General features: G+C 45.6%; 1 long non-coding RNA gene across 1 annotated transcript in view; it reads right to left on the bottom strand.

Annotated features, from left to right (window-relative positions):
• Window positions 1–15,909, bottom strand: part of LOC111766340 (uncharacterized) — a 40,899-nt gene extending 24,990 nt beyond the window's left edge. Inside the window, exon 1 of the long non-coding RNA XR_011645703.1 lies at window positions 15,334–15,909. This is a non-coding gene — a long non-coding RNA (uncharacterized lncRNA). The remainder of the gene's footprint in view (window positions 1–15,333) is intronic.
• Between the last annotated feature and the right edge of the window lie 5,679 nt (window positions 15,910–21,588).

The following is a 21,588-nucleotide window of genomic DNA, read 5'->3' as shown; positions in this document are numbered from 1 at the left end:
CGTGAACGTCCCGCCTCACTTCTAGGGTGCTGCATGTGGCAGGGTGAAGAGCTAGGACCCTGGAGGCAGGCAGGCCTGGGCTTGCCTCTGGCTGTTTGTTTGCTGTGTAAACTGGGGGAAGTTTCTTGAGTTCTCTGGGCCTCAGCATCTCAGCTTAGACACAGGAATAAGAAAATCCCTTTTTTGTGCATGTTAAGAGAATTCAGGAGACTAAATCAGAGAACCTGAAAGACCTCCCACTTTGCCTGGCACAGGAAAAACTCCTGGCTAAAGGCTGATATTATTCTCTGGGTAATTGCAGGGACAGGGTTTCGTTGTGTGGATGTGAAGCGCAAGCTCTGAGCTCAGCTCCCCAATGGCACCCTGCATGTCTGGGTGCCAACGCGCTCCTCCTTTCCCCTTGAAGAAACTGAGCAGGTCGAGGGTGGAAGCTGGTCCTGACCTGGGACCAGTGCCCACTACCTCTGAGGACAGAGGACTAAGTGGTACGGTGTTCAGGGAAGGAAGAGACCAGCTCCCGGGATGCAGGTGCTCCTACAGGTGAAGGAACCTTGAACTTGAAGTCTTCGTTGCCCTGGCCCTGTCGGGCGCCGAGGAGGACTCTTGCCCCATTCCAGCATGCCCTTCAGCTAAGGAACTTGCGAGGCCAAGGGGAAAGCACTCAGACCTGAGTTCAAGTCCCAGCCCACCATCAAACGTGCTGTCCTCCCTGTATCAACTTCTCCTGCCTCTTCTCCCCTGACTATTTGACCAACCCTGCCCCTTTGACCAACCCTGCCCTAGCCACACCGTAAAGCTCGCTTCAAGGAGCACCACCATCTGCATCCGTTTTCAGGGCTGTTGTAAGAAATTACCACGAACGGAAGTGTGCTCTCTCCCAGAGCTGGAGTCCGAAAGGCGGAAGCCGAGGTGTCGGCCGGGTGGGCTCCCTCTGGAGGCTGAGGGACCTCCCTTCTGCGCCTCTCTGAGCTCCGGGTGCTGCGGGCAGCCTTAGCAGGCCTTGGCCGGGTCACCCCTCCTCCCAGTCTCGGCCTCCGTGTCCACACGGCATTCTCCTCTGTGTCCTCTCCCTTCTCTTCTCACCTAAGGACACTTGTCACTGCAGGTAGGGCCCGCCCTAATCCGGGGTGATCTTAATCACTTCTGCAAAGACCCTGTTCTCAAATTCGATCGCAGTCACAGCTCCCAGGGGACATAACTTCTGGGGGCACCATCCAAACCACCACAGTCGACCCCTCCCCACCCCACATCTCTCCTACCCACAATGTACATTCACCCCAGCCCAACATGCTCGAAGTTTTATGACATCCCCTCTAAGTCTAAAACCTCATCTAAACCTCATCAGCAAAAATTGCCAAGCTGGATCTTCTAAACCATCCACACCAGGTATGGGTATGATCCATCGTGGGGCAAAATTCCTCCCTAGATGTGGACCTGTGGCTCTAGAAAATGAACTATTTGCTTCCAAAATACAATGTGGGGTGGGGAGACATAGGAGAGCCAGTCCCGTTCCAAAAGGGAGACATTGGAAGGAATAAGGGGGACATCGGTCCCCAGCAAGTTTGAAACCCACCAGGGAAGACTCCACGCAGGTCCGAGTCCTATTCTGCCCTCTGCACCGGCGGCAGCCCTTTCGGCCTCAGCCTCGGCCTGCGCAAGGTCAGGAGCTCCTTCTCCGTCACCCCAGGCCACCCTGTGCTCTGCCCACTCTGAGCCTGGCACACAAAACAGCAGCTGCCTGTTAAATGTCAGTCTTCCCAAGCACCTGTGAGCACCTTGCAGGGGCGACAGTCATGCTCATCTCATCACCAGTTCCCACCATGATGCCAGGCCCCGTGGCGTGCTCTGTAAATATCTGCTGAATTAATTGAGAATATAAACAGACTCAAAACCAACTGGCTGGGTGCAGGTGAAGCAAAAGGGGAGCAGGAGTGGACCGTTCCTCGACCCCATGGGCTGGAAAGAAGCCTGATCCAGGGAGGACGAGGCTGGGTTCCAGCTCCCTCCCTGCTTTGGCCTTGGAAGAGGTGGACTCCGTTTCCTCAGTCCCGCCTCTCCTCTCCAGGCGGGGGTCAGATTGGGTCAAGTCCACCTCCATGACCCCACTCTGCAGAAGGCGGCACTGGCCCAGGTCAAGGCGCCAAGCAGCCCGCCTTCCTTTCAAGCCAGGTCCAGGCCTGCGGGGACAGAAACGGGCTTCCAGAAGTGGGGGGGATGTGGCCATGTGGTTTGAGGAGAAGAAGAGAGAAGTTTAAAAAACGATGAAAGAGGTTGATGTGGGAGGAGTGGGGTGGAGTGGGTGGGTATAGGGGAACCTCTTATATTTTTTAATGTAACATTTTTTGTGAACTATGTATCTTAAAAAATACAATTAAAAAAATGATGGGGTGGGGGCTGGAGAGTGGATATATGGGAACTTCTTAGGTTTTTTAATGCAACTTTTATGTGATCTATTAACTTGAAATATATATATATGATTTAAAAATAAGTAAATAAATGCTATTAAAAAATTCAAATGCCATCTAAAAATTTTAAAAAACGGGCTTGCCTCCAGTTCCAGCCTTTTTACCTTTGGCTCTTCCATCTCGTTGGTTTGCCTCGGAGTGATTTGTGGCATTCATTGTGCATCAGCGGCACTTACAAGAAACAGGAGGGGAAATAAATTTGCCGCAGACGTTACACGCCACGTGTGGTAATTATGAACTGCTGTCCTGGAAGCAGCCTGAGGTGGCTGAGTGTGTCATGCTCAGGAGGAGGAAAAGAAGAAGGAAGGGAAATAGGGGAGAGTGGGAAGGAAGGAAGTCAGGAAGGAGGAGGAAAGAAAGGAAACGCCTTTACTGCAGGTGGCCAGAGGCCAGGCACTGCGTCGGGTGCCTTAGCAGCTGCCTCCTGGGAGTCTTCCAGGATTCCCCAGAGGTCAGATTCCTGCTAACTTCAGGTGGCAGGAGAGAAGCTTATGGACAGACACGGCAGTGGTGGAGCAGAACGAGGAACGAGCCTCATTTCCCTGCGGAAGGCCCGAAAGGTTGCACGTGCAGGGCACTGGGTAGTGATGCAAATAGGTGAGGGCTGCAGGCGGGGCGGGGTGGAAGCCCACACCAAGCAGGTAGGCAACCACCTGGCCCTGACAGCCTGCACGCGGCTGCACAGGGGTGTGCGCCCACACGTGCCCATGCATGCACACACCCAAGCCCATGCACACACATTCGTGTGCACACGTGTGCATGCACAGAGACCAGAGCTGCTTTTCTGGATACCTTGAACTTAAGAGCTCTCAGGCCCAGGCACAGCCCTCCAGCCCTACCCTTGCCCGGCTCCCAGAGCACCTGCAGCCAGGTGTGCACCACCCAGGAGCAGAGCGAAGGATTTCTCTAAAGAAACAATTCTCCAAGAACAATTAAATGATGATGATGATGATGACGATGACAGTACACACTTACATACACCAGAGACTGTTCTAAGCATTTTACATTTATTAGCTCATTACATTTATTAGCTCACTTACATACACCAGAGACTGTTCTAAGCATTTTACATTTATTAGCTCATCCCATGAGGTAAGTACTATTAGTATTTCCATTTTATGTATGTGAAAAGTGAGGCACAGAAAAGTTAATCCTACTACTTAATTATGTTACTAAGAAACCAGTAATGGTCAGATACTAACAGTTTAGTGTCACCCTATGAAAATCAACTTACAGCACTTGCAATGAAACCCACTAAATGTATATCTTGTCTGCACATAAACAGCTCAAATATTTTTAAGGTCTCGCTTATTAACTGGGATTTGACAAAAAGAAATTATAAATCATTGATGAAATCTTCCAAGCAGAAAAAGATAGGCAAAAATAAGCAGAGTAGTGGTGAAAAAAGCAGAAGAAATCAAGAAACTGCAAGTAACAGAAGAAAAGTTTAAAGATTCATTTGTATCCCCAGAGGAATAAGAAAAGATGTGGTAGCCATCAAAAAAGAAGAGGTAGGAACAAAAAGAAAGCAAACACAACTCAAAGCTTTCAGAACTTTTTTAAAAGGATAGTTTAAAGTTAAGGGGAAAAAAACTCTAGAAAACCTGGAAGTTAAAAAGAAAAATCTCTCAGAAAGCATAACCAAATGAAATAGGGGAAGAGAGAAAGGAAAGGAATTTCTCAGGGTTTAGACTAATCTAAGAGGTTGAACTTCAGGTCTTCCGGAGTGTTGTAACAGGGAATATTGTGGAAGAGACTGTCAAAGGATGAAGAGCAATTTTCCAGACCTAAGGGCATAAGCCTCCAGTGACAAGTATAATAAATGAAAGGACCCACTGTTGGTCCAAGGTAATGAATGAAAAGATACTTTGTCATGAAATTTCAGAATTACAAGTGATAAAGAAAAGATCGTCAAAGCTTCTAGAGGTCAAAAATATATGTAGGTCACATGTAAAGAAAGTGGAGTAAGAATGACAGTGGCCTATTGACAGCGACATTGGTACTTAGAAAAGGAGAGAAAAGTTTTAGTTACATGAGAAAAAGCATTTCTATCTGCATATTGGTTAAAATTCAGTTGATGATAAGAGAAACCACACAAGCTGTTCACCCAGTAAGAGATTTATTTCCAGGGTGTTATGCAGATTACAAAGTGTTTGGAAGATCTGAAATAGCGAGCTCTTGGCTGAGCTTCTAGAAACAACTCTCAGAAAGACATTGCCCTTGCTAAGAGGAAAAGTGGTTGAAGGCTGTGCAGGCAGCTGTCAAATCAAGGAGCTTCTCACCAAAATAGCCTCCCCTCTGCCACCGCCCATCCACTGAAAATGGGTGTCTTGCGGTGACTCTCCCCGGGTGAATTTAGATTCTGTTCCAAGCTGACCTTGAGTATTTGTGATTAATGAAACCCAAAATCTCCAAGAACCCAAAGTCCAGGAATCCTGAGAGTTTAGAAGATGTATTTTTTCTTTTTCGTTTTCTTTTCTTTAATTTTGGCTTTTAACTTTTCATTATTTTGCAAGGTTCAAACCTATATTAAAGTCAAAAGAGTAATACAAGCAGTCTTTATATACTCCTCAGCTAGCCTCACCAGTTTATGTCTGTTGGACTAAAGATTGAGTTAGGTGTGCAAAGAGAGTGCTTTGAAAGACGTGAGGGTGGAAGCGAGATGGGCAGAGAGCACCTCAGTCCACGATGCAGAGCGGACGAGGTCTCAGCCAGCCTAACCGGGAGCCCTGAGCGCACTGCCCCCTGGGCAGCTGGTGCACGAACCCCAACCAGGCACAGCTGGGAGCTGCCAGGGAAGAGTCGGGCTGTACTTCAAAAGGCGAGTTGCTTCCTGAAGGAGCTGAAAGTTAGAAGCTGCCAGTCTCCTTCATCTCTTTTAACTGATTGGCAGGTTCTTTCTCAAAGGGAAATCTGAGAAGTGCACCTCTGAGATACCAGTGATTTCTAAATTTTGCTTTTTTTTTTTTTTTTCCGTTGCTAAACCACTCAAAAGTAAGTTGCAGGGGAGCGGATGTGGCTCAAGCAGATGAGTGTCCACCTCCCACGTGGGAGGTCCCACGCTTGGTTTCTGAAGAAAAAAAACAAACAATGAGCAAACTGACATGAAAGCCATCTGGGGGGAGGGGGTTGCTGTCATGACCCCTGGTCATTAAATACTGCAACATGTATCTCCTCAGAATAAGATGTTCTCCTATATAAGCACAATGCAACACTCACACTCAAGAAATGTAACTTTGAACACTAACTTTAGTAAGATGTCCATTGTTAAATTCCATTCCTTGTCCTAATTAAGTTCTGTACTATGGCGTGAGTGTGTGCACACGTGTGTGTAAGCCATGGCCCAATGAGGGATCATGAGTTGCCTTAGCCTGCCATCCCTCTTTTGTCTCCTTTAATCTAAAATAGCTCTCTTTCCTTTTTTTTTTTTTTGATTTTCAAGATAATGATCTTTCTCAAGATTCTTTGTCATGTGTTTTCTGGATGAGGATTAGAATTTGTCTAATTATTATTTCGTTATTATATTCAGGTCATTGTTTAATTTGCTGTCATGTCTTTTACATACATTTTATACCCGCTTTCCAGTGTTATTTATTATGCTTTAAATAGTTAAACAGCTTATAACTCTTTTACATTAGTTATAAGAAGGAAAAAAAACAGTTTTTAAATTACCCACTAATTGGGAAGCAGACTCGGCCCAATGGATAGGGCATCCGCCTACCACATGGGAGGTCTGCAGTTCAAACCCCGGGCCTCCTTGACCTGTGTGAAGCTGGCCCATGCACAGTGCTGATGTGCGCAAGGAGTGCCGTGCCATGCAGGGGTGTCCCCTGTGTAGGGGAGCCCCATGCGCAAGGAGTGTGCCCTGTAAGAAGAGCCACCCGGCACGAAAGAAAGTGCAGCCTGCCCAGGAATGGAGCCGCACACAGAGAGAGCTAACGCAACAAGATGACACAATAAAAAGAAACACAGATTCCCAGTGCCGCTGATAAAGATAGAAGTGGTCACAGAAGAGTACGCAGCGAATGGACACAGAGAGCAGACAACTCGGGGCGGGAGGAAGGGGAGAGAAATAAATAAATAAATCTTTTAAAAATTTTTCCACTAATTTACTATTTCTGGGGCTTTTTATTCCTTCCTGTACATGGCAGTTCCTATCTGCGATCACTTTCTTTTGACCTGAAGGTTCTGCTTCAGCATTTCTTGTACTGACAATCTGATGAAGATGAAATCTCTCAATTTTAATTAGCCTGAAAATGCCTTTATTTCACCCTTGTTTAAAAAGATATTTTGGTTGGATATGGAATTCGGAATTGCCCATTTACTTTGGTTCTGTTTTTCTCATTTAGCACTTCAAAGTTGCAACTCTCTTGTCTCCTGGCCTCCTTGGTTTCTGATAAGAAGTCAAGGTTAATTTTTATATTTGTCCCTCTCTCTGCACATGTCCCTCTAAAGACTTGCTTGTTATCTCCGGCTTCCAGCTGTTGACTGTTATGCTCCTCATATCCATCTCTTTATATTTATCCTGTTTGATGTTTGTTTAACTTTTTGGATCTGTGTGTCATCAAATTTTGGAGAAAAGCAACCATTATTTCCTCAAATATTTTCTTTGCTTTATTTCACTACTTTTTAGCTTAGTGGTTTACATTTGTTAGACTAGTTGGCATTCTCTCACCTGTCCCTGATGCTCTTTTTTTTTTTTTTCCAGACTTTTCTTCCTCTCTGTACTTCAAATTGGTTAATTTCTACTGGTCTATCTTCAAGTTCTCTGAGTCTTTCTTCTGCCGTCTCCAATTCACTATTGACTCTCTGAGTTTCATTTCCATTTTCTTCTTCTTCATAGTTACAATTTTCCTATCCACTCATCAAAATCAAATGTTCCTTTAATTATTTGAACATATTTACAAGGTGATTTTATAGTCTTTCCTAAGTCTGCACTATCTTGGATATGCCTTCTATTGATTTCTAATTTTTTTTTAACTATGAATCACTTCTTCCTATTTATTTGTTTGCCTAGTGACCTTTTTATTGAATATTAAATATCATGGAAAGGACATTGTAAAGTCTCTGGCTTCTGTTACCTTCCTTTGAAATTGGTAAGCTCTTCAGTCACTGGTTAATTACCTTGAATTTGTGAAAGCTTGATTTAACACATTGCTCCATGTTGCTTCAGATCTGCGGATAGCTCAGTGACCTTCCCAAGACCCCCTAACATGGTGGAATTCAAACTTTGAGTTCCTTCACCCCAAGGATCTTTTCAGCAGCTTGGTTTTTACTCTGCTAGGGCAGGTCTATGCATCAGGCATGGCCTTTCTGGCATTTTAGCTAGATGCTGGACTAACTAATAGGGTTCAGGGGATTTCTCCATCCTGGCAAGACAATAATCCAATGCCCCAGCCCGGCTCCTTGCCCAGCACTGCCTGGTGGCTTGTGTGCTGGTTTGAGTCTTTTATGGACCCCTGGAAAGCATGTTCCTAAGCTAATGCACTCCTGTGTGTGTAAACCTATTGTATGTGAGGCATTCGGGCTAGATTCAGTTAAGGGACTGTGATTAGATTGCGGGACCCAGGCTTATCCTCTTTCTGGAGTCCCTTATAAATGGAGGGCTAAAAAGCCACAAATATACAGAGAAAAAGCAGCAGAGATGGAGAAACCCCAAGAGGCTGAGAGAGAGGTCCCAGAGGCCAGAATCTGGGATCAGTGGAGCAGAGAGGGTGGAAAGAGGCCGCCGAGAGGCTGAAGGAGACGAGGCCCAGGGAGAGGGGTGAGATGAGCCAGCTGCCTGATCGCCTGCAGCCGAGCACAGGGGCAAGGCGAGCTTGCAGTGGGAGGTGGAGGCCGGGGATGGAGGGCAGCCCTTGTATCCTGCCACGTGGCAGGAGTTAGGGCCGCCAGCAGCCGACCTGTGGCGAGACAGCCTCTCTGATAATGCCTTGATTTGGACATTTTCCCAACCTCAGAACTTCAAGCTTTTAACCTAATAAATCCCCATTACAAAAGCCAACCCATGTCTGGCATATTGCTCCCAGCAGCTTTTAGCAAACTAAAACAGTTAGTAGCTCTCTTCTGCTCTCCACGCTGTGGAAGCTGCCACATGGTAAGCCCTGCCCACGTACAGCCAACCTTCAGCCCCAGACTCTCAGGGGACCCCCCCCCATCCACTTTAGCACAGGCTCCTCCTCTCCAGGGCCCTCGAGCTCGGAGCTCCAGTCTCTGTCTCCCCAGCTCAGTGGGATCTCGTGCTCTGTTTGGAGTCCAGTTCACTGTGCCGGTCAGGAGACTGGCCCAGGCACAAAGCTGGGAGATCATGGGGCTCGCCTCTGGAGTTTCCCTTCCCTCGGGGACTGCGGCTTTGCATTGCCTGTTGTGCACTGCCTAAGAAGACTGACCTCATATATTTTTCCCAGTTTGATACTTGTTTACAGATGGGATAGTCCAGTAAAAGTTACTGTGTCATGACTGGAAGTCTGAGAAATGTGGTTTTAATTTCCCAGACTCTAAATTACAGGCAAGCCTAGTAAGAGAGGATGAAATGGCTTTTGAATGAGCCACAGTATCTTTCCCAATCCAGAAATACATTATCAATTGACTTTACTTAAAAAAAAAATGTAAAGAGTTCCAGAGTTGCAAAGGTTAAATATAAATTAAAATGACCTTCTACCTGTCCCTTCATAGGAAGATGCTAAAGAAGGCACTTAGAAAGGAAGGAATAGAAGAGGAAGATCCTGGATGCAAGTGATGCAGGATCCAACTCAGGAGATGGAGATTAGCAAAGGGAAGTCCCAGGATGGCTGTTGGGTACTAAACTGAGAAAGTGACTTGTCCAGATTGAAGAGAAAATGTGCAGCGTTGCAGGCAGGTTTCTAGTAAAGGTATTTTTTAAAAACTGAGAGCTCAGAACTTTGTTTAGTTATTTGGAGTGCTATTAACAGGCATATGATAGAAGGTAGGAACACAGGAAAAACTGCACACTACGTAGCCTAGCATGAACTAATCTTTTCATGGTCATAATGCTGTAAGTATTATTTATTGATTTCCTTAACCATTGTGTACTAATCTCATTAAGGGATACCGGTGGGGAGAGGCATGCAATAGAGCTCCTGTATAAAGAAAGTGTAGCGGTTCCTTAATCAGATAAAACTGGTTCAAATACTGACTCTTTTGGTGCCTGAGTCAACCTGTGTAGCTTATTTAAACCCTCTGGGCCTCAGTTTCCCACTTTGTAAAATGGATAGCCTCATAAGATATTGTAATAAAGGAAATAATATGAAGTCCCACACACATAATGATCTTAAATATATGTTAATTTCCACTGAAGACAGACAGCTGCTTAGCAAGTGAAAGTTGTGAAAGGAAATAGAATCTACTTCAGTCACTTTTATAACAAGCCCCAGGTCCCACACCCCCTCCCCAACCCTTTCCCCCAGGCATCCTTGAATTCTATGCTGTACTCACAGAGACCATCTCACCAGGCACCATGACATATTATACTGCCAATCACACTCTTGCATTATGATATTTTGTGTACCTACAGATCTCTTTAACCATCATGTCCATCTTTTAAAATCCTAACCTTCTACTACACTCCTCAGATTTCCAATTAGAATTAATGTGTTTGACCCATTCTTAGTTGTATTACTGTGGTCTGTGTGTATCTATGTCCCCAAACCAATTGTATGGACAAGGACATAACTTCAATTCAGTTTGGCAAATATGTCTTTGTTGAGCAACCATTATGTGCCAAGTACTATACAAGTTAAGAATCATAGATCTAGGATAATTTAGAGCTGTTTGTTCATTCCAAAACATTTATTAGGCACCTATTATGTACCAGGAATTCTAATAGGCTCTGGGGACCCATGAAACAATGAGAGACATAACCCCTCACTCGTTGTGCCACTCTGCTTACAGCAGAATTGGAGCGGCCAGACAATGAGGGAGAATTACACAATAACTAAGTATGACGCATACTCGTGGAAGGATCTGGGCCAATGAGAGCACTCACAACAAGCATCTTGCCCAGGCAAGGGAAATCAGGGAGCAAGAGAATTCTAAACTAAAAGTAAAACGAATAGTAGCTATCCAGAGGAATAGAGAAGAGAAAATCTAGCTGAGGAAAAGCTATAGATATATATACAATATAATAGAAACCGAAGAGTGGGCATTCCTCTCTACCCAGGGGACTCAGGGGCTCTCAGGGGGCAGGTGATCAGGGCCTTGAAGGATGAGTAGACATTTACTTCCAAACACTATTTTTGCTGAATAAATAAATGAGTACATTGATTACTAAGCCATCCTTAGTCCTGGAAGAAAAATTCAAATTTTTGTTCTAATACTTCTAATATATCCATCAATGTCATGTTATTTTACCACATACTTCTTAGAAGGTGCTATTATTAAAAACCATGGGTTTATTTCATGTTTAGATAAATAATACATACTAAAAATTAATTTACATTATAGAACCTTGCTTATTTTATCCCTTTTTAGTATTCAATACCATTAGAATTTTTTTTTTAACCATTTCAGATTGTCTTATAGATAAAAACATGGAGACTAGGAGAAAAGATTAGTAAGTGTACCTCATGATGCCCATTCCAGGGACAAGTTTTCAAAAAAATGACTGAATTTTAAAATGAATAATTTCACTTGTAATAATAATAATCATTTATAAATATAGAGCCAAGATAATTTCAAAAGGAGGTAAACATTTAGCAAAATTGTGTAGACAAGAGTCAGTATGAAGGAAGACGGCTACAACTGAAAAGACATTTTCTGAGAGTCAGTATCCTGCTTGCCCTATGTCCTGAGGAATGAGAGCTAGAGAAGACATCATTTCTACTATTCAAAATGGGCTTCGAAGGATTAGAAGATCTCTGCTAGACAGGCGAGAGCCAATATCTCTCCAACTCATGCTTTATTCTTACAAAGCTGCCCTAATTTAGGTCTCATCATCTGATGCTTGAATTACTGAAATATCTCCTGCCTTCAGCCTCTCCTGACAAACCATGTAACCCAATGTAACCAAGTTCCATTCCTCTGCTTTAAGTCTTCATATAATCTTCATTTCTGAAAGATATTTTTCCTGGGTATAGAATTGTAGGTTGAGAATTACTTTTTTTCTTTCAATACCTTAAAGATGTTACTCTTTTGTCTTCTGGCTTACTTTGTTTCTTACAAGTAGTTTGTTGTCATTCTTCTCTTGTTACCCTGTTCAAACTGCACATTTTTCTCTGGTTGCTTTTATGATATTTTCTTTATCACTGGTTTCAAACCATTAATTATGATGTACACTGATTTCTTATGCTTCAAGTTTCTTCTACTTGGAGTTTGCTAAGCTTTATGGATTTGGGGTTTTATAATTTTCATGAAATTTGGAAAACATTTTCCAAATATTTTTGTGCCCCCTCATTTGTCTGGGACTCTGGTTATATATACATTGGATCTCGTAAAATTGTCTCACAGCTCACTAAAGCTTTCTTTGTTTTGTGTGTGTGTGTGTGTTTCATTTTATTTTCAGTCTTTTGTCTCTCTGTGTTTCATTTTGGATGCTTTTATTGCTTTATCTTTAAATTCACTAATCTTTTCTTAGGTAGTATCTAATCTGCTATTTTTTTTTAAGGTTTATTTATTTATTTTTCTCCCCTCCCCCCGCCCCAGTTGTTTGTTCTCTGTGTCTATTCTCTGGGTGTTCTTCTTTGTCTGCTTCTGTTGTTGTCAGCAGCATAGGAAACTGTGTTTCTTTTTGTTGCATCATCTTGTTGTGTCAGCTCTATGTGTGTGAAGCACCATTCCTGTGCAGGCTGCACTTTCTGTCGTGCTGGGCGGCTCTCCTTACGGGGCGCACTTCTTGCACGTGGGCTCCCCTACGCGGGGACACCCCTGCGTGGCACGGCATTCCTTGCGTGCATCAGCACTGCACATGGGCCAGCTCCACACGGGTCAAGGAGGCCCGGGGTTTGAACCTTGGACCTCCCATGTGGTACACGGACGCCCTAACCACTGGGCCAAGTCCACTTTCCTAATCTGCTGTTGGTCCTATGCAATGTTTTTTTCATCTCAGATTTTTTTCATCGCTAGAAGTTTGACTTGAATCTTTTTCACATCTTCCATATCTCTCCAGAACATGATCATGTTTTTCTCTATCTTCTTGAACATAAGAGATGTGATGTGGGGGCATTTTCGGGAGTTGGAGTTGTCCTAAATGATATTGCAGGGACAGATGCTGGACATTGTATATGCTGCTATAACCCACTGAATGGACTGGGGGAGAGTGTAAACTACAATGTAAAGTATAATCCATGTGGTGCAGCAGTGCTCCAAAATGTATTCACCAAATGCAAAGAATGTGCCACGATGATGAAAGAGGTTGTTGATGTGGGAGAAGTGGGGTGAAGGGGGGTGGGGGGGCATATGGGAACCTCTTATATTTTTTTAATGTAACATATTTTGTGATCTATGTATCTTCAAAAAAATACAATTAAAAAATTGATGGGGGACAGGGGTGGGGAGTGGGGTATATGGGAACCTCTTATGTGTTTAATGTAACATTTTGTGTGCTCTATTAAGCTTAAAAAAAGATAATTAATAAAATAAAGGAACCCAAACAAACAAAAAAAGAAGTATATTTATAATAGGCAGTTCAGTCCTTGCCTACCAAGTTTTTATCTATACCATTTCTGTGTCTATTTCTATTGTTTGAATCTTACCCTCACTAGGAGTCATATTTTCCATCTTCTTTGTATGCCTGGTAATGTTTGATAGTATGTCAGAGAATTGTTAGTTTACCTTGTTGAGTGTTGGATTTTTCTGTATTCCTTTAAATATTTTGAGGTTTGTTCTGAGGTGCAGTTATTGTATTTCTTCCCATTCTTGCCATAGGGGAAAGAGAATATTTCTGGCCATCTTCCACATCCCTGGGAAGAGTTAATGCTCTCCTGCTGGGCTCATCAGCCACAGATCCAGAGCCATGCCCTCTCATTTTCTGCCCCAATGCAATGGGCTCACCCCTCGGGGTCCTGTTTGTCCATCATAAACTCTGCTGGTGATTTTCAAGGTCTCGGAGCCCCTCTTGGGGCCCAGACAAAGAACATGGGTCCCAAGGTTAGGGTGCTGGAGGAGGTCAGAGCACCCACATGGGATGAAAGCCTACATCCTATTCTCCAACCCAGTTTTCCCAGAAAGCCCAGCAGCGAGGGATATATGGTGCTTGGCCAGCTCTTCTCTTGATAAAACAAGGTTTCCCATTTGGTTAGCTTTCTTGCATGTGCAGTTCTCTTGGTCTGGGGATCTCCAGAGAATAGGAGAACTGAGTCTGAGGATGACAGTGCTGCATTCCCTCTATACCCCGAATAAGAAAAAGAAGTCACAGCATAGTCCAAAAGAAAGACACTGAAACGAATGCAATGCAGTGCCTCATGTAAATCCTCAACGAGTGTTCGTTACGTTAAATAGGATACAACCACAAAGACAGGCACCTGGTGCCGAAAGAACCCAGGAGAGAAGCCACTATCCCTGCGTGGCCTGAAGGCTTTCCGAAGGCGGTGACAGTCACCCTGAACACTCCCTTCCACAATGACCTTCCAAAAACAGACTCAAGAGAGCAACCCTGACCCTCAGGAGACATTCTGAAGCCTTCTTTGGAGCGCTCAGCGGTTATCCAAACGGAGGAAGCCAACCAACCTCTGCCAAGCGGTCAGAGGAGCTCCCGCTGGGGGCATTACCAAAGGAAGCCCTGGAAGAAGCGTTAGGAGAGCTGTGCGGTGACAAGGACCCCAGACTGGGTCTCCTCGAGCCTTTGATCAAGACAAGCCAGTTTTGTCCTCACTGCTCTCTACAACACGCTTTCTGGGAATCCAGGGCCCAGACCTTTAAACAAGGAGGCTGTTAAAAGATAGATTAAAAGGCATAAAAATAGTAGTGGGTTTCATGGCCCAGTGAACCCTGTCGAGACCAGGCTCAGAGTGACTCGCTTAAAGGCGATGATCAAGATGAGTCACCCGTGTCTGCTCACATTGTGCTGATGCCTCTTAAAAAGGCAAACGCTGGGACTATTGTTTGTGTCAAAAATACTTCTGAAGAGGCTGCAGAAATCAAAAGGTGCTGATGTGCCAAAGTCTAGAGGGAAAGAAAGAGGAGAAAAGAGCGAAACGTCAGTAGCCTGAATATGGAGGGGAAACAGGTGAGCAAGAAATAGCATTTCAGAGCAGGACGGGGAGGGGCCGATGTGCTGGGCGCGGATGAGGCAGGGAGATGGAGCCCAGCTCTAGCCCCTACCCCCGAGGAGGCCCTCATTTTTTATTGAGCTTCTACTCTGTGCCAGGCGCCACGCTAGGTACTTGATGTGTGATACCTCAGTGAAGACAATGGCTCCGGGAGGGAGCTGTGTGACCTTGAAGACGGCATTGCCCCTCTGAACCTCAGTGTCTTCTGGAGAGTAATCCTCTGTACCTTCTATGGCTGTTAGGAGGTTTAAGTGAGATCACGTGGGTGAAAGGGCCAGGCACCCAAGAAGAAAACAGAATGTGATAAAGTCTGGAGAAAACTTACTGAACAAAAATAAAAATAATAGCGATAATAATAAAAATAATATTTTTGAGGACATGTTATACTTTACCACTCTGGAGTGAGCGCGTCCCACTCATGCATTATGAACTGAAGTTCTCAAGACAAGCCGTGAGTAAGGTAGTAGTTCAAGTCCCATCGATGAATGGAGAGACTTGGGTGCCCATGGACCAGGGCAGTGAGGTGCCCAATGTCCCACAATAAAGAGTGACATCAGAATCCAAAACACCATCTACCAGTTTCCACAAACCGCTGCTTTTCTAGAACGAGAGAGGAGCAGCACTGGCGTAATCTGAACACTTACCCAGGGCCAGTTCTTCCACCGTTCCCCAGGACTCTTTTCCAAGCTTGAACCCCTCTGGACCGTCTTGACAGCTGGCCAAACTGCTCCCACTCTTTAAGCTCTTCCGGTGACAGGGCACTCATTCCCTGGTGAAGCAGCCTGTTCAATTTCTGGACACCTCTCCTGGCTAGCAAGGGCTTCCATCTCAAGTCACACTGAGGGATTTCAGATGCAAAATCAGTACAGAGGAGGCTTACACCCAGTTGTCACTCCCAGGGAGGAAATCCTTGACAAGTTCCCACTGCTTTTGGAGGTAAAATGGCTGTAATTTGTTCTTCTTAAAACTGCCAACAGCCTGAAGAAAATCAAGACCGGAGACCAAAATTGCCTTTTTCTCCTCTCTAGTGCTGTCAGCGTGGGACCGGCAGACGGCTGGAAGATCTGCCGTCGGGGCTAAATTTATATTCGTTCAGGTGTCACCGGCCTGTGCTTTCTGCTCCTCTTTGCTGATCAATGCGCTCATTAAAGGGCCCGGGTAGCAATAGATTCACTTTACTGCCTGTCACCCTCAGGTTTCACTAGCACAGGCCCTGAAACTCTAACAAGCTGCTGAAGAATGAAAAGTTAAAAAAAAAAAAAAGCCATTCTTTGCCTCCTTACACAGAGTCCTGAAATTGTTTCTCTTCTCCCTTTAAAAACGGTTCTGTTGACTGTATTATTTTGTTTAGGAGCTTAGAGGGTCACATAAGGGCCAAGGGAGTTTGGGAAAACAGTTCTATAAAGCAGGAGGTGTTTGTGGAAAACTGTGGGGTATTTATTCCAAACATTGAGAAATGTGACTAACGTTTACTCCTGTTCTTCTTAAATTGAAAGATGTGCTTGGACACTTAAAATAAAAGAAGGCTTGTTTAGCTTTTACGTCGTTGCTCTCTATTTTTTTTTCTTAATAGAAGCGTGTTTTCACTTCTGCACATTCCCTTCCAGCATCCGCCCACATGCTCATAAGCTTCCACTATTCCAAGCACGGCAGGCATGTCGGGGGCTACTGTTATGCTCGCAAAGCCATCTATCCTACTTCATATATTGCTTGACTTTTGGTAACTAACATAAGTTATTGAATAATTTAGGAAGTAGAGGGTAGAGAAAGTTCGTAAACATTTAGACATTCCCATGAGATAATTTACTTTTATATAATTGTGTATGAAACAATGATAAATAACTTCATGCATATTATAATTTTCCTCAGTTAAGATATATTTTTTTAGGTCTGAGTCCCACTGGATGGGTTCACCAGATCAAAGTCAATGGACAGTCCTGCAACTTGCTGTATAAACTTACTTATACATTTCTTTCTAAACAGAGTTTTCTCATTTGCAACACATCAGCATTAAGAGTGAGCCAGCTTTACCACAACTTTCCCACCACCGAACAATAAATCTAAACTGACATAACTAGCTTTATCTAATGTTCTTCACATTTATCTATTTTATTTTCACTGGGAAATGATTATCATTCTCAGTCCTTACCTGCCTGTTTCTAGTGTGGACACCAACTATATTATCTGAAATCAAACCACTTTGTCATAAACTCAGCTCGCCACTTCAAATCTCAGTGTACTTCGTGCCTCTGAAGAATGTACAGCTGTGCACCCATTGTTCTCTTGCAATAATCAATCACTGATGGGTGGGTCAGCTAGGGAGCTCAGAAATTGATGGTTCACCCTAAGCTGGCTACTGTGTTATGGGCTGTGACAGGTATATGTGTTTGATGGAAGAGGACACTGAGGCATGGCCTGAAAGGCATTCTGCTGCTTGATGGTGGAGCTGGTCCAGACCAAAGCCATTTACATGACATTCAACATGGGCTCTGTTTTTGTCACTCGGTTGCAAGGCCAAATGTGGTGTCCTCAATACCTCTTGTAGGTGTCATATCTTGACAAGGTTGCAAATTGACCTAAATTATTTTTCAAAAACATGGGCAGGAAAAGAAAGTTCTGAACTCTTTTGATACCATTAACTGCTGACTTCGACCAGCATGGTATTAAGCCTCCATTTGGTGAAAATAATAGCTAAAATTACAGAACGTCTCTACATGCCAAGCTCTGTACTTAGGGCCACTTAGGGCCGGCAGGTCTTATCTGGATGTCACTGCATTTCCCAGACAAGGCCACTGAAGGTTAAAAAACTAGGCCATCGTGGTAGAACCCAAATCTCAATCATTCTCATTTCAAATCCGTTGTCCCAACCACAGGCTAAACACTGGGTGGGCATGCTAGGCAAACCGTGAAGTCATCTTGTGCAAGTCTCATTTTATAGAAGCCTAGAGAAGCTTAGTTACAGTCTGGAGATGACCAGTAACAGATCTGCCATTAAAAACAGGCTTTCCCAATCTTCCCTACAAAATTCCAATTAAATTCTATAAATGTTCCCCCAATCCCAAATAATGTATGCATACATCCCCACCCAGAAATGAAGCTTAACTTCTTCCCTCTTCACTGTAGGCTAGACTCAGTAGCTTATTTCCAAAGAAGAAAGTGCAGAGACAGACAAATGGTGACTTTATATTGGAGGAACCTGGCAGGAAGCACCCTGAAAAGGTGCTGAAGGCTAACATCACCAGGGATGTTTTGTTGGCATCATGTGCCCCCAACGCAACGCAACCAGACGGCAACTGGCCTCTATTACATTCTTCTCAGAAGCCAACAACCCCAATCTAATCAAGAGAAAGCATCCGATGAACCCAAAGCCAGGGGCCTTCTACTGAAAACCTGACTAGCATTCCTCAAAACCGTCTAGAGCATGAAAGAAAAAGGAAGACTCAGATCAGAAAACAGTAAATTGATAGGACAACTAGGTAGAACACGGGGTCCTGCATTGGATCCTGGAGCAGAAAAAGGACATTGTGGACTCTGGGAAACTCCAGCTGGAGTCTGCAGTGGAGTGCATGCCCCTGTACGGTGGTGATGTAAGACGTGAATGGGGGGAAACTGGGGGCAGGTTCCAGGAACGCTCAGTAGTATCTTTGTAACTTTTCAGGAAACCTAAAAATATTCTGAAGTATAACGGTTCAAGTAAAATAAAAACCAACAGATTCCCCAAAATTAAGCTGCCTGTGTCATAGGCATTCCTTTATAGCTCATGGTCCCCCAAAAAAGAGGGGTCCAGAAGAATATTTTGAAACCACTATTCATTCTAAACAACTCGTAGTCATTATTGTTGGAATGCTGAGATGGGATGGTTAATTGTACATGTCATCTTGGCTAGACTACAGCAACCAGTTATTTAATAAAAAAAACTAACCTAGATGTTGCTGTGAAGATGTGGTTTACATCTATGATCAACTGACTTTAAGTAAAGAAGATTGCCCCTGATAATGCAGGTGGGCCTCGACCAATCAGCTGAAGGCTTTAAGAGCAAAAACTGAGGTTTCCGGGAGAAGAAGAATTTCTGCCTCAAAACTGTAGTATAAAACCCTGCCTCAGTTTCCAGCCTGCTAACTTCCCATACAAACTTTGGACTCCCAGGTCCACAATCACATGAGTCAATACCTTAAAATAAATCTCTGAAGATACCCATATATTACATATCACCTATTAATTAATACATAGATGCAGTCATCCATGTGTATTCTATGTCCATATGTGCTTATATATACATGTACACACACACACAGAGTGAAGCTGCTGAAATCGGTCCACACAGACAACAGTCTCTCCTCAGAGTCTGCGGGCTGAGAAGTGTGGCATTTCTTGCAGCCACTTGTGAGAGGAGAATTGCCCCAGGTTTTTTTGTTTTGTTTTTTCTTTACAGGGCAACAGTGCTGCAGCTGAGTCTCTGTGCAAGAACAACAACAACAAAAAAGCAACAGTTAAAAATGCTCACTGTACCTCCCACAATTATCTTTCAGAATACATCAGAACGGTGGCACTGCCGGACGGGGGGCAGGAGCCGCCTGCTCACTGACGTGCCATCCCTGGCGGCCACCGAGGTGGCCGGTGCTAATTGCTAGGCTGGTCTGTCTGTCTGGTGCTAACAGCATCCACTGGGCAGGGGCCAGGGCGGCTGTTTGCTTCAGCATAGCCAGGTGTCAGCAAGGTGTTTGCTGGAAAGGGGGGAAATATTACAGTGTGATCACCATTTCTTAACTTTCTCTTTTGTTTCACACCAAGATTTCCCAACAAAAGAAAATTTAATGAAAACTGGTAACAAAACAACCATTAAAGGGACACCAGCATCAGTGGGAAGCGGGTGTTCCAGACAGCATTGGGCTTGACCAGTCTTTGGCCCTCTGACCACCAACCAGCTGGGAAGGTGAGAGCGGGCACCTCGTCCACAGGATGCTGGCGCTGTCAAGTGTGGGCCACGTGACACCTGGCGAGGTGGTGGCCACAGGCTTCTGCCCTCCCACTAGACCACTCAGAGGCCATGTCCTGTGTGCTCACTACGGTGCCGAGAAGCTCATTTCACTCATTTGTTAATTCCTGGATACCGCCCGTGCTAAAAGGAACCAACACGCCTTGTGGAGATTCAATAAAACTGGGAAGAAAACCACATGCCTTCCCCCGAAGTTCTGGCACAGGAGTGGGCCCTGGAAATTTGTACAAGTCTAGCTGTTAAAGTCCCAAGATGTACCAAGTCCGTAAGAAGAAACCAAGCAGGAGATGGGCATGTGGGCCTGGGGGCAGGGGAGCAGAAGGGATGCTGTCTTTAGAGATGGCCTTGAACTTTCAGTGTTTCTAGTTTTACCCCCCTCCCTGCCATGGGTTGCAAGTCCTTTGAGGGTCGTAGGCCACGCATTAGATCTTTTTTCCCCAGTTCTTCACAGTGCCTTGCACAGTCTGACTTGCATAGGACTCAGATGGACCATGGCTAATGCCCACCACAAAGCAAGGCCATGACTCCACCGCGGCGGCGCGGGGCCTCCGCCCAGGAGCACCCCACAATGACAGCGTGGCTCCAGGCGTGCTAAGGAGGCTTGTTGACTGCGACAGAATTGCTGCAAGTTACACAGGAACGGGGACCCTTTTCTTCAATACTATCCAGCTGTAGAAAGAAGGAGGAAGGGGTGGGGGCAGGAAAGGAGGGGAGAGGGGAGGGGAGGGAAGGGAGAAAGGAAGGCAGAAGATGAGGCGATGGCAAGGAGAAGGATGGGAAGTGGGTGACTCAGGGGGAAGGAGAGAAGGGAGGGGAGCAAAGAGTAAGAGGAGGAGGGCAAGGAGGGGAGGGGGCAGAGAGGAGAAGGGGAAAGGAAGGAGAAGGGCTGAGGAAGCTGAAGAAAGGGGAGAGAGGGAAGGGGCGAGACGCCAGAGGGTGGTCAGTACAGCGGTGAGAAGAGGGCCACTCTGACAAAAGGTTCTGGGGCAGGCGGGGGCTACCACCAAGTGCCTGGCCTCTGTCCCCGGTACAGCAGCCGGGCCAGGCCCACGTCCTGCCTCCAGCCTCCTCTTCACCTGAGCTCCTCTACAAAATCTGCCTCCCACGGGTGGGGTAGGGCCAAACCCCTGCTCCTCACACTTTCATTTACTCAAAAAATGCTTGTGAGCAAACAGACAGAAGGACACCCCCCATGGCGCTGACTAGTGGAGAGGTGGGTGGGAAACAGTTGTGATATCACATCGTGGCGTCCCCAGAGGACCCCGGGAAGCTCTCCAGGGAAAGCACTGCCATCAGAGGGACAGAAGGGTCCCCTGGAGTTACCCGACAGGAAAGGGTCTGGAGAGAAGGCACATGCAGGCAGCGGGAGATGCGCAGCTGAGGCCCGCGAGCACGGGGCGCAGAGGGAGCTGCTGGAGGGCGTGTGCTTAAGGATAGAGACCGGAGAGGACGGGCAGGGGCCAGGAGAAGCCGAGGCGGCTGTTGCAGAAGCTCCAGGAGACCCAAGGCTGAGGCTGGGGGCCAGGGCACGGAGGGGGCCACGGAGGAGGTTTAGGGACAGGGCAGGGGCTGGCGGGAGGAGCAGGGACCAGTCGAAGATGACTGGGCAGTGTCTGGTCTGGACAAATGGACGAGGGGAGATGGTGTTCCCATGACAGGGGCCCCTGAGAAAGAAGGGTGAAAAGGGGGACTGTGGTGTGGGCTGGGAGGGGCGGGGCTCACGGGAAGGCCAAGGACACTGCAGAGAGGTTGGATATTTGGGGCTAGAGCAGGGATCAGTAAGCTGTCTTGGCTCTTTGAGCCACGCAGTCTCTGTTCCCACGACTCAGCCCTGCTGTTGCAGTGGGAAAGCAGCCCCGACCATATGAGGACCTGCCTACATGGCCGGGGGCCAATAAACTTA

This window comes from Dasypus novemcinctus, chromosome 14 (genome assembly GCF_030445035.2).
Source record: "Dasypus novemcinctus isolate mDasNov1 chromosome 14, mDasNov1.1.hap2, whole genome shotgun sequence".
Lineage (NCBI taxonomy): Eukaryota > Metazoa > Chordata > Mammalia > Cingulata > Dasypodidae > Dasypus > Dasypus novemcinctus.
The sequence above is the reverse complement of the archived record's forward strand: the minus strand, read 5'-3'. Positions and strand labels throughout refer to the sequence as shown.